The sequence below is a fragment of the Lycium ferocissimum genome, chromosome 5 (assembly GCF_029784015.1).
Source record: "Lycium ferocissimum isolate CSIRO_LF1 chromosome 5, AGI_CSIRO_Lferr_CH_V1, whole genome shotgun sequence".
Lineage (NCBI taxonomy): Eukaryota > Viridiplantae > Streptophyta > Magnoliopsida > Solanales > Solanaceae > Lycium > Lycium ferocissimum.
Genome location: NC_081346.1, coordinates 67,629,248 through 67,643,249, shown reverse-complemented (window position 1 = coordinate 67,643,249; position 14,002 = coordinate 67,629,248). Strand labels below are relative to the sequence as shown.

At 40.3% G+C, this 14,002-nt stretch overlaps 1 non-coding gene across 1 annotated transcript; it reads left to right on the top strand.

Moving 5' to 3' along the window:
- Window positions 1–5,132: 5,132 nt before the first annotated feature.
- Window positions 5,133–5,239, top strand: LOC132058660 (small nucleolar RNA R71). The gene has a single exon (XR_009415380.1). It is a non-coding gene; the product is annotated as a small nucleolar RNA R71 (small nucleolar RNA).
- The last annotated feature ends 8,763 nt before the right edge of the window (window positions 5,240–14,002 follow it).

The window sequence follows — 14,002 nt, the reverse complement described above, 5'->3', positions numbered from 1 at the left end:
TTTTGCCTCCTCTCGTCATCGAATCCTAACACATCAGCAAACACCAGAAACATAAAAGAAAGCAAAGGAAATACGATATTTAAAGTACTCATAAAGCAGTAAATGTGGGTTGCCTCCCACACAGCGCTTAGTTTAACGTCACGGATCGACGTGATACCTCAATTTTCAATTCAGAAATCGTATTTCAAACGATACCGATCAACTACTTTACCATCATCAATGCACCAATGATAGTGTTTCACTCTTTGTGCATTCACTTTAAAAGTCCGAGTGCCATCCTCGGTTTTCACCTCAATGACGCTTCCATTTGGGGAAACACTGACAATCTCAAACGAACCGGACCATCGAGACTTTAGCTTACCCGAAAAGAACTTTAGGCGCGAATTGTACAACAGGACCAAGTCCTTTAGCTGAAAATCCCTTTTGAGGATCTTCGAGTCATGATAGTATTTCATATTTTCCTTGTACAATGTTGCACTTTCATAGGCATTGTACCTAAATTCATCCATCTCGTTGATTTGAAACAACCTCAGCTTGGTTGCTTCATGCCAATCCATGTTCAGCTTTTTCAATGCCCAAAGGGCCTTATGCTCAAGCTCAATAGGCAAATGACATGCCTTCCCAAATACCAACTTATAGGCTGAAGTCCCAATAGGCATTTTGAACACTGTGCGATATGCCCATAGAGCATCATCCAACTTTTTGGACCCGCCGCGATTCACATCGACCGCTTTGCCAAGATGCTCTTTATCTCTCTGTTTGAGACTTCAACCTGACCACTCGTCTAAGGATGATATGGAGTGGCAACCCTGTGATGCACGCCATATTTTTCAAGAAGATCAGTGAATGGTTTGTTGCAAAAATAAGAACCACCATCACTAATAATGGCTCTAGGAGTGCCAAATCTGGTAAAGATGTTCTTCTTTAGAAAGGCAATGACTCTCCTCCCATCATTGTTAGGCAAGGCCACCGCTTCCACCCACTTGGAGACATAATCCACCGCAACAAGAATATATTTCAGGCCATATGAGCTCACAAATGGCCCCATAAAATCAATGCCCCACACATCAAAGAGCTCCACCTCAAGCACAAAATTCATCGGTGTTTCATGCTTCCGACCTATTGTGCCTTGGCGCTGGCATTTATCACAAGAACGTGCTAACATATTCTCATCACGATAGATGGCTGGCCAATAGTAGCCACACTCTAGCACCTTGGCTGCAGTTCTATTTCCACCGTGATGCCCACCAACTGGAGAATCATGACAAGCCTTTAAGATATCCATCACCTCAGATTCAGCCACACGTCTTCTGATCATATTGTCTGCGCAAGTCGAGAATAAGTAAGGCTTATCCCAATAATACTGTCGGCAATCTCTCAAGAATTTCTTCTTTTGATATGCCTTCAAATCTTCAAGAACAATGCCGATTACTAAATAATTGGCGATATCGACATACCATGGCGCCACATCACTGAAAATCGCCAACACTCTTTCATCCAGAAAAGGATCATCAATATCCAAAGACATCAATCGGTCTCCCGTCGCTTCAAGTCCGAGAGACGGTCGCCCACTTGATTTTCTCGACTTTTCGGTCTTTGACTTCAAAGTCAAATTCTTGTAGCAACAACACCCATCTTATCAACCATGGCTTAGCATCCTTTTTAGCCATTAAGTACCGTAGGGCAGCATGGTCAGTGTGAACCACTACCTTGGCACCCAATAAATAGGCCCGAAACTTTTCAAAAGCATAAACAATAGCAAGTAGCTCCTGTTCTATCACTGTATAGTTCATTTGAGCTCCATTTAGTGTTTTTCTTGCATAATAAATTGGGTGCAAGATTTTGTTGAGCCGCTGACCAAGCACAGCGCCAATTGCAAGACCACTGGCATCACACATCAATTCAAAAGGTAAAGACCAATTTGGGGACACAACAATAGGGGCTGAGGTTAATTTTAACTTCAACTCGTCAAAGGCCTTGATGCACTTCTCATCAAAATTGAATTTGGACTCCTTTTCCAAAAGTTTGCACATTGGATTTGCAATTTTGGAGAAGTCTTTGATAAATCTTCTATAGAATCCAGCGTGCCCCAAGAAACTCCGAACCCCTTTTACTGAGATGGGTGGAGGGAGTTTTGAAATCACATCGATTTTGGCTTGGTCAACTTCAATCCCTCTTTCGGAAATCTTATGGCCAAGGACAATTCCCTCCTTTACCATAAAATGACACTTTTCCCAGTTGAGAACGAGGTTTGTCTCCTCACACCTTTGTAGCACCCGATCAAGATGGTCTAAACATTCATCGAATGAATCTCCCACAACAGAGAAATCATCCATGAAGACTTCAAGAAAGTTTTCAACCATATCAGAGAATATGGACATCATGCATCGCTGGAAAGTAGCTGGGGCATTGCAAAGACCAAATGGCATTCGGCTGAAAGCGAATGTCCCATAGGGACAAGTGAAAGTAGTCTTTTCTTGGTCTTCTAATGCAATGTTGATTTGATTGTAACCTGAGTACCCATCCAAGAAACAATAATAAGACCTTCCAGCTAGCCGATCAAGCATTTGATCAATAAAAAGCATAGGGAAATGATCCTTGCAAGATGCAGTGTTCAGCTTTCTATAGTCCATGCAAACTCTCCAACCGGTGATAGTTATTGTAGGAATCAACTCACTTTTAGAATTAGTGACAACAGTGATGCCTCCCTTCTTTGGCACACATTGGACTGGACTTACCCATGGACTATTGCAATCGGGTAAACCACCCCAAACATCTAGCCACTTAATAATCTCTTTCTTTACCACCTTTCGCATGGGTGGATTCAATCTTCTCTCGATGCTCAACACTTGGTGAACTTTTTCTTCCAATTGAATTTGGTGCTCACAAATTTCGGAGGAATCCCGATGTCCGCAATAGTCCAACCCAAAGCTCTCAAATGTTTCCTCAAAACTACGATGGGTCTTTGAGTTTGGCCTCATTCAGGTGATGACACAATAATCGGGAGAGTAGCATTTGCTCGAAGCAACTCATATTTAAGATAGGATGGAAGTTGCTTGAGTTCCAACTTTGGTGGCTCAATAATTGAAGATTTTGTCGGAGGAGTTGTTCACTTCTCTAGATCAAGAGATAATTTCTTGGGCTCATAAGAGTAAGACCCCGCATCCGCTCGGAGTGAGTTTAGCGTCTCAATATATCCCTCCATTTCTTCTGCATCAAAATTGACCAAGATGGTCGATAATGCTTCACCCAAGCATTCTTCTTCCATCTTGAATTCCACCGCTTCATCCACCACGTCAAAAGAATTAATGACCGAAATACTTTGATAAAGACAAGGCAATTTCATACCCTTGTTGGCGTGAAAAGTCACCTCCTCATCGTTAACCCAGAACTTGATTTCATTCTTTTCTGAATCCATAAGAGCCCTCCCTGTAGCAAGAAAAGGTCTCCCCAAAATAAGAATTTCTTGATGAACAACACAGCCAAGAATCACGAAATCGCCACAGTGAGGAATTCCAATTTGAACAAGAACATCATCAACTACCCCAACTGGCCTTTTGATCAATCTATCAACGATTTGCAACCTCATGGTAGTGGACCTTGGCATCCCCAATCCTGATCTCTTGAAAATCTCAAGGGGTATAAGATTTATGCTAGCCTCGTTATCACACAACGCCTTGGCAAAATCCTGCTGCCCTATAGTGCATGGAATGGTGAATGCTCCAGGATCTTCCTTTTTTTGCACTGTGGTCTTGGAAATAATAGCATTGACGCGATGAGTGATACCCACAGTGTCATGTTTCAAAGGCTTCTTCTTCTTTGTTAAGAGATCCTTCAAATACTTAGCAAACCCAGGCATTTCTTGGATAGCGTCCATGAAAGGACTGTTCATCGACAATTGCTTAAGTTGATCATAAAATCGCAAACACTTGTCATTTTCTATTTTTCTCACTAGCCTTTGAGGGAAATACGGTGAAGATTTGAACAATTGAGTCAAAGGGCGTATAGCGCCAGAAAGTTTTGCCTTCCCCTTTTCATTTGGTTCTCTTTGTGCCTTAAAATTTTCCAGATTTTGCTCCTCTTCAGCTATAATAGGGACTTCCTCCTCTGTTTCTTCTTCCACAATAACATCAGACACATCAGGTTGTGCCTCTTCTTCAACAATTGGCTCAAGATTAATCTCCTTTTTATCAAGACACTAGAAGTATTTTCCACTTCGGGTGCTAATAGCAGCCTACATGCTCCACGAGTTTACCCCACTACCTTTCGATTTGAATCGTATCACTTGGTAGTTGTCCACGTTGAGGAGTATGCACTTCTCTGGAAAGGTCTCTGAATTGCGATTCAAGCTTCTGAATGGCAGCTGAATGAGATAGTTGAACCTGAGACATTCCCTTTATTGTACTTTTCAGTTCTGTCCTGGTTCATTAGCATTTTCTGCATCGTACTTTTCGGCTTTGCAGAATCATTAGCAGCATTGCTAGCAGAGTTGCTAGCTGAATTGTCTCTCCACTATTGGGAATTTGATGCTTGCCCCCTTGGTAGAATGTAGGGGTTAGAGCTCTTGTTGCCATAATTGTTGTTATTATAATTCCTTTGATTTGGATTTTCCTGATCATTTCTGCTATAATTGTTCCCTTGCAATTGGTGTTGAGGCTTCTGCCATGGGTGATGGCCCAGACCTTGATAATTTTGCCTCTGATAACCCTTTTGGGATTTGTTGACATAATTAGCATCTTCATAATGTTATTGCCCCTCTTGTTACATCCCCTCAGGTAATTGATACATCCCCGGTGGAGGAGGTGGTAACTCCTCAACAGCATTTAACCCCTGTGCATCCTTTTCTGCCAACTTCTTTGATAATAGATCCACCGTGGTTTGCAATTGAGCAAAGGCATGATCTCTCTCGTGGTTCTCCTTTGCAACAGCGACTAGTGATGGACTACCATACGAGAGACTCTCACTATCAGTTGAATGCCAAGCTTGATTATGGGTGGTGAGTTTATCACAAACCGAGTGATGTTGATAAATGACTTGTCCATGAAGCATCCTCTCTCGGCATGTTGGACAAAGAATATTGATTCATTGTATCTAAGCCCATGTAGAATTTCTCGGTGAGAATAGCATCCGAAAACCCATGAGTAGGAGATTGAGCTAGATAGTACTTGAACCGCTCCCGTGCCGAATATAATTATTCCCCCGGGAGCTGTTTGAACTCAAAGATCTTATCTCGAAGTTCAGCCTTTTTGCTCGGTGGAAACCATTTCTTCAAAAATGTATTGGCTAGCTCACTCCAGGTGTGAACAAAATTGCTGGAAAGCTTTTCATCCCATTCCCTTGCTTGGCCAGCCAAATATTTGAAGACCCGCAAACGTAAGTGCATCGCAAAACGATAGCACTTGGGATTGTTGAGCACACACGTGCGTGAAGTTCTTCAAATGTCGGAGGGATAGTCCTCCGAAAATTTCGGAAATAACCTTCAAGTTTCGGCGGTGATAGATAGAACTATCGATTTTGAAAGTAGCATTTCCGGTCCTACGAGGGACCACGGCGAGAAGTATAATCGGCTTAGATTTGATGAATTCCGCAAATATATTCTCATCTTCCTCCTCTTCTCGGGTGCGGTGGGTTTACTTGGAGCCCACCTTGGTTTCAACTTGATTTCGATTATGTATTCCCGCCATGTTCACCTACTTCACCAAAAACAAAGAACAAGGTGTGATGGAATGAAAAAGTTTTAAAGAAAAGTACACAACAATCGGTAATTTCCAAACCGTTCTCCCGCAACGGCGCCAAAATTTGATACGCTCAAATTACACCTATAAGTGGCGTAAAGCGATGTTGTCAAATATAATAACCCAAACAAGGTTGGGGTTTGAATCCCATAGGAATATGGAGAGAAAAGGGTACTAATTGTATGCGATACTAGTCTTTAAAGGCTTTAATCCTATTCCAAATAGTTTGAAATATTTGTTGTGTAATGTAAACGAATACTTTGACTTGAATTGTAATTAATGCGAGAGAGAGACTAAGGTTGTGTTTTACTTTGATTAGATATTATGCTTCGGTTTCAATATGATATACTTCTAATGGTTGTTCTAAAGGTATGCACTCGATCTCTTAAGGACTTCCTAATGTTTCCCGACGATTCAAGAAATCGTATTTCCTCTTTATGATTTTTCCAAATGCGAAAGAGTTAAAATCGAAGAGAGCAACCAATAATGCCAATTAGACTTGTTCTTATTCCTAAGTTAGTCTATTAAACGAGGGTTAACGCCCCGAGTCATTGTTATTCAATCTTACCAATGCTAACTCTCTTCCCAAGGAAAAGTTAGTATAATGGCTTAGGCTAATGCTTGCAATCATTACCCAACGCTAAAACACAAAGATTGAATAAATACCAACAACCATTATGCATATATTAATAGTAGAAACCCATTCACATAATACCCATCATGGGGTCCACAACCTTAGAACTAAAATTAGCTACTCATCATTTTGTTTAACAAAGAAAGCTTAAAAGATAACATAATGTACTTACAATAGTAATACAATGTGGAATGAGGGTGAAGTTGATGCCTTAAATACTCCAACAACTTCACAAATATCAAAGGCTTAGAGTTAATGCTCTCAAGGAACTGAATGAATTGCTAAAAAACCTAACTTTAAGCATTTATAGGCCAAAAATCGCACGAAAAATTTCGGACAAAAACGCCCGCGGTCGTTACGGACCGTAACACGGTTACGGTCCGTCCTTTGGTTCCGTCCTTTGTCGACTTGACATTAGGTCAACCGTTATGGCTTCGTTCGACGGAACGTAACATAAGTTACGGTCCGTATCTTCCAGCGGATCATGGCTTCAGTCTTCAGTGGCCAATGCGTTACGCCATGACGTTACGCCCCGTAACCTGCGTTACGGACCGTCCTTCTGGGCGTAACATTTGACAATACTTAGGCTTCTTACTGGAAATTCCCCTCAGATTACGGTACACGTTACGACCCGTAACAAGAGTTACGGATCGTCCTTTTGAGCCGGCATGTATCTGGATCTTCCTCTCAGGTTACGGATCACGTTACGATCCATAACTCGTCCTTTTGCTCTAAGTTGTCCGTTTTCCAGCAATTCTCATCATTTTCGTTCCTTAGTCAACCAACCCCACAAAACATCAAAATAACATAAGAAACGATGTAAAAATACTTAAAAACAAGCAACACTTCTAGTGAAAAGACATAAAATGTGCCGAAATTCATGGCACATCACCTGTTGCAGCTGAAAGAGGAGATTCACAAGTATAAGACGACGGCTTTTGAACAAGGGGGAGATGACGATACCTTGAGGTACTGAGACAGATTATGCGTTCCAGATGTAGATAGGCTTAGAGAGAGAATTATACCAGAAGCCCATCATTCCAGGTATTCCATTCACCAGGTTCCACGAAAATGTATCATGATCTTAAAGAGATTTATTGGTGGAACGATATGAAAAAGAACGTAGCATATTTTGTAGCTAAGTGTCCAAATTGTCAGCAAGTGAAAGCCGAACACCAGAGGCTTGGTGGCTTGGCTCAGAATATTGATATTCCCATTTGGAAGTGGGAGATGATAAACATGAATTTCATAACGGGTACCTATCGTTCGAGGTGGAGGCATGACTCGATTTAGGTGATTATAGACAGACTTACAAAGTCAGCGCACTTTTTGCCAGTTAAGATAATAGATTCAGCGGAGGACTATGACAAGTTGTATATTCGTGAAATTGTCAAACTTCATGGGACTCCAGTGTCTATTATTTCAGATTATGGTGCCAGTTCACAGTAAATTTCTGGAGATCCTTTCAGAAAGAATTGGGTACAAAAGTTAATCTCGGTCTGACTTTTCACCCTCGGATAGGATGGTCGGGCGGCATATCATTCAGACTCTTGAGGATATGTGTCCTTGATTTCAAAGGTAATTGGGATGATAACTTACCTCTTATTAAATTTGCTTACAATAACAGTTATCATGCTAGTATTAGGATGGCGCCATTTGAAGCTCTTTATCGGCGCAGATGTAGATCACCTATTGGTTGGTTCGAAGTTGGTGAAGCAGAATTGTTGGGACCAGATTTGGTCTATCATGCTATGGAGAAAGTCAAGTTGATTCAGGAGCGGTTAAAAACGCCTCAGAGTCTCCAGAAGTCGCGAACGTGAGACGAAGGGATTTAGAGTTCAAGTTAATGATTGGGTATTTCTTAATATCTCACCTATGAAGGGTGTCATGAGATTTGGTAAGAAAGGGAAGCTTAATCCCCGCTATATTGAACCATATAGAATCCTGCGAAGGGTTGGTGAAATGGCTTATGAGCTTGAGTTGTCGCAAGACTTGGTTGCTGTGCACCCAGTAATTCATCTGTCCATGTTGAGAAAGTGTGTGGGAGACCCCTCGTTGATTGTCCCGACTGATAGCATAACAGTCAATAATAGTTTGACTTACGAAGAAGTCCCAGTGAAAATCCTTGATCGTCATGTTCACAAGTTGAGAACGAAAGAAGTTGCTTTAGTGAAAGTCCTTTGGAGGAGTCAGAAAGTTGAGAAGGCTATGTGAGAAGTAGAAGAGGACATAAAGTCCGGATATCCCCATCTATTTGAAGAGTCAGCAGAAAGCGTTGCAGGCAATTTATCTTCCCATTCAGATTTCCTTTCATGGTTTCCCTTTCCCATTTCGGTCGGTTAGTAGTCACTTAGCCCAAAGATTCATTCGGTCGATTCGGGTGGCTATCCGGTTCGAGCTGTGCTAATCAGTTTAGTATTCTTTTTGACTAAGTTTTCATGTGTTCATGTCAGTTAGTGTACACATGTCTCAGCAGTCACTCCTTACCATAATCAATCATTCGAGGACGAATGATCCCAAGGGGGAGATTTTGTAACACCTCAGACCTTTAACTTAAGCTTTGACCATGATTCTAGACTAGAAAATCAGACAGAGGTGTTGGAGCTGGAAATTGGAAATTTCAGGTAAAGTTCATAACGTCCAAATCCACTCCTCAAAGAGAAAGTGTATGTCACGACCCAACCCAGAAGCGTGACTGGTGCCCAAGTTTGGGCACTCGTACGCACTTCGTTAACTACCATCGACCATAGCTAGCATAACAAGAACTCATACATACGGAGTTGAACGTCGCCCCAAAGCTATCACATATATATATATATATATATATATATATATATACAGATCGCAGTCACAATCTTCAGCAGATGATATCGCACATAAGCCGGCAAGGCTATCATAATACAGAGGGACGTCCAAATCACAAATCACACAGATACAACTGAACAGTAACTACCCACAACCCACACATATGTATCTATAGACCTCAAGAGTAATAACGTAATCATATGACGGGACGGGAGCCTCGCGTACCCCCCCCCGAATAGACATATACATACACATATATAACAAAGGTGTACGTACCCAAAAGTATAGGCTCACGAACAAGGGAGCGCTCCAAGATAACTGAATGGAAATCTAAGTCGGATGCCAAAAACGAGTATCTGTACTGCACAGCAAACGCGACCCCGAAGAAAGGGGACCGATTTAAATGTGCGAGTATGCAAGCATGAAATACAGTAAACAGGATCATAATCAGAACAAGAAGTACAGAAAATAAGTACAATATCCAAAATACCAAAATATTTACTTTTGAAACATAAGTCATGCATGGGGCTCGGGAATATGGTCGCCCTCCCGTCATTGGCGCCATAACACATCATACTCCAAAAGATTTCATATCTCCGTAACCCAGCATATCTCCATAACACATCATAACGCCATAACATATCATAACACCGAAATATATATATACGGTACCCGGCTTTCAACGAGGGACTCGGCGAACCATAACACGTCATACTCGGAATATAGCATAGTGCGCACGATGACATAATCGGCCGAGACTCGCGAAAGATGTAACTATAACGGTAACGCACGAGCGAGTCGCGAGTAACCATATGCAGCTTAAAACATTTTCAAAGACTCAATAGAATAATCAAAATGAACCATCATTTTAAAACCAAGACAATATTCATGCTAAGTTCTTTCAAAAAGTCGTTAGAACTATACGAAGGAAAGTCTCGGACCACGGACAAGTATCAAACCAATCCGAGCCCGCCTATGAAAGTTAGAGACATTACTCGTTATGGAATCTTCTACGAACGTGTCGAAGCGATCCGAGCCCATCTATGAAAGTTAGACACATTATTCAACACAAAACCCTTTAGGAACAAAACTTTTTATGCAGCGTTTACTATCCAATCACATAAAAGACACAAAGACCATAGTTCGACTATATTAAGAATGCTATCATCGAAGTGAATAAGAATCATGGACATGCTCGGATCTTATGAATAGAGTTACCCTAGAGGCTCGTATCATAGCTTACTTACAACTAAGACATGCCAAAAGAAAGAAAGGGTAAGCTTTACATACCTCGTCCGCTTCCTAAGCTAATCCGAACTTAAGTCTCGGGCTTCCCAAGATCTACAACAAAGTCATTAGATTCTAAACATCAGTATAAGTACTTAGGAATTCAATCCCAAGCTAGCACTTGATTTATAGAAATTTGGGCAGCATTTCCCCTATAAATTCAACAAACCCCGAGAATTCAACTCGGTCAAATCATCAACAACAATACCAACAACCATACTAACAACATCAACAATTGATTCAAAACGCATTCTAACGTTAGTAACTCTTTTCTACATAATTCGACAACATTCCATTTATATTCAAATCAACCACATATAACCAAGCCAACATCAATGCTCACACATTCAAGTACTAATCCGAAACCATTCAAACACGACTCAAGAACACTTCAAACAATCCGCACAATACTCAAAACAACCCAACCAAAATCTACTCCACCCGAAACCTTCCATTTTCAATAGGAACAACAACAACACATTTCTTTCTTCCAAATTCATGAACTACACCAACAATCCACAAGTTAACAACATTATCCTCATAAATACAAGAAACTATATTAAAATCACATTAGCTTCTAAAACAACCCTCAAACGATTACAACTTCAACTTGAATCATTAAATCTTCATTCTTACCATAGAATCCACAACAACAACAACCAAAAATACTAAGTAAAATTAGTTCATCATAATCTACCAAAAACAGCCCCTACGGCCACAACCCAACTCACATGATTTCATGAATTTCATCCATTTCTACGCACTACAACATGCACAAACCATCCACAACACATGAAAAAAGAAGATTAAACCTTACCTTTTTCACTTAGTTCTTCAACTTGGCTAGGGTTGTGCCTTGCAAGAATGAATGGTTTGCTTGCTCCAACAACTACTCCACGTTAACAAGGACCTTCCAATTGGTTGAATTGCTAGAAGAAAATATTTTTTGATCAATTTTCCATGGACCATATTCGGCCAGCCTTGGCCGAATTGCTCTTTTTTTCTCCAAGCTTCTCCAAGTTTCCAGAGTTGAAGATGACTAATTGACTTGCTTTGTCATCTAATATGTACATATATAATTCATCCATGTGGAACATGCCCCACACATGGCTTGGATGAATTAAATTTGGCCAAGCCATGAGCCACACGGCCAACTTGGCTATGGTTCATGAAATAATTAACTTTTCATAATGCACTTTTAACCCCTAATTTTTCCTTAACATTCCATACCAATAAAATTATAAGCATATAAAATAAAATCGGAGGTTAAAAGTCTCTACCTCGTATTCCGGAATAGTCTTCTCGGAATGCCCCAATGTACAAAATACGGAATATAACATCCTCCCCCCCTTTAGAACATTCATCCTCGAATGTTAAACTAGTCTTACCGGGCCGTATAGGTAACTCGGGGGAGTTTCTCTTATAGCTGCCACATACAGTTCATTCATCAATCAACACAACCAATTAAGGAGTTTAGATTATCTGTAGGCATAGGAAATAAGTAGGGATACTTATTCTTCATCTCTTCTTCAGCTTCCCAGGTCATCTCCTCCCTGTTATTGTTCCGCCGCAATACTTTAACTGTTATATCCCGTATTTCGTACATTGGAACAATCCGGTTTAACTATGGTAAGTTAAGGACAAAACCATTCCGGGATACAAAGTCGGGACTTTTGGACCTTCGATTTTATTTTGAGTCATAAGTTGTGCATGAATTTGTTGCATGGAATAATTAGGAAAATTTTGGATCAAAAATAGAATAAATGGAACTTGAAAATCATGCATTTTCCATGGGTCTTGCCCCACTTGTACAATTTGTTTGTTTCAATCTTATTGCTCCAACACATGGTGTGGGCAAGGACAATTGTGCACTTCATATAATAGCAAAAGATGATCAACTAGTCTTCATTTTATTCATTCCAACACTTAGCCAAAAAAATAGAAGTTGAAGAACAAGAAAGTGAGGCTCTCGGCCAAGAGAGGAGGAAAACTAACTTCTATTCAAGCCTTTCCAAAAATATTTTGTTGATGCTAACCCACTATTTTGAGGTCCCTAAGTAGCGTGGAAGTGTCGTTGGAGCGATCAACCCGCTAGTTTTCATTATCGCAAACCCTAGCCTCTTGTGAAGTGGAAGGAAAAAGGTAAAGAATTTATCATGTTTTATGTGTTATAAAGGTTGTATGCATGTTGTAGTATGTTAAAATGGATGAAAATCATGAAATATAGTAAGTTGGAATTGAGGCCACGTGTATGAGGCTTAGCCTTTAAGATGTGTGTTGTGTTGTGTTGACAAATGAATCGAGGTCTAGTTAGTATGTTATGATCATGGTAGGTGAAGAATGAGTGAGAATCATCAATATGTATATATGCTATGTTGGCCGAAAATGGGTCATGGAATATGACAAAGAACGCATTAATGTCGCTTAATGTTTTAGTCGTCGTTATGAATTCTATGTTGGAAATGAATGTTTAATGACTCAAGATTGATGTTGTAAATGTATGGGCTGATTTGGAGGTTATTGTACATTTAATGTAACTTGTATAATTATGAGAATGATATTGTTAGAATGTGAATTGTTGGTGCAAATCATGGCTTGGAAATGAGGAATATGTTATAGGGGTGTCTCGTTTGGGGATCAACTTTTGGATTGTTGAAAATGTTGTATGAATTGATTGGAATGTTTTTAAATATTGTTGGTATGGTTTTGGGTTAGTATTTGAATGTATAAGCGTCGATGTTGGCTTGAAGGTAAGCCTTGAAGATTTATGAATGTTGTTGAATGATGGAAAAGAGAGTTATTATTGTTGTATTGCCTTTCGGATTGATTATTAATGTTGCTAGGTTGGTTGTTGTTGTTGTTGTTGTTGATTTTGGCGAGTTAAATTCTCGGGTGGCCTATTTACGGGGAAATGCTCCCAAATTTCGTAGAATTAAGGGCTAAATTGAAATTAAATGCCCAAATGTCTCTAGCTAATGTTTAGCATATTATGGCTTGTTTGTAGACCTTGAGCAGCCCGAGACGTAGGTTGGATTTATCTTGAGTTTGAGCTAGCGTTGAGTGCGTACGAGGTATGTAAAGCTTAGCCCTTCCTTCCTTTGGCATGCCTTAGTCGTAAATAGGCTATGACACGAGCCTCGAGGAAATTCTACTCTCGCGATCCGACCATGCCTGTGATTCTTATTTGTTTCTTAGTCCTCGTATATTTGATATGATGAAATATTGGCTTTATGTCTTTTGTATGACTAAGTTTCAAAAGTTGCATAAAAGTTTGATTTTTAAAAGAATTTTGTTCCTAAATGATTCCGAAAACTACGAAAGTCTGTAACTTTCACAGACAGAACCGGATCGCCTCGATATGCTCAAAAATGACCCCTTGACGTATGGTGATTATGTTTTCTATAGGCGGACCCGGCTGGGTCGACACGGTGGGTCCCGCGACACTCATATGTACTTCCGACGATTTTTTTTTTTGAAAGGATATGATATGACTATTACTCCGATTTCAAGTACGATCAGTTTACTTATCTTTCGAATTTGT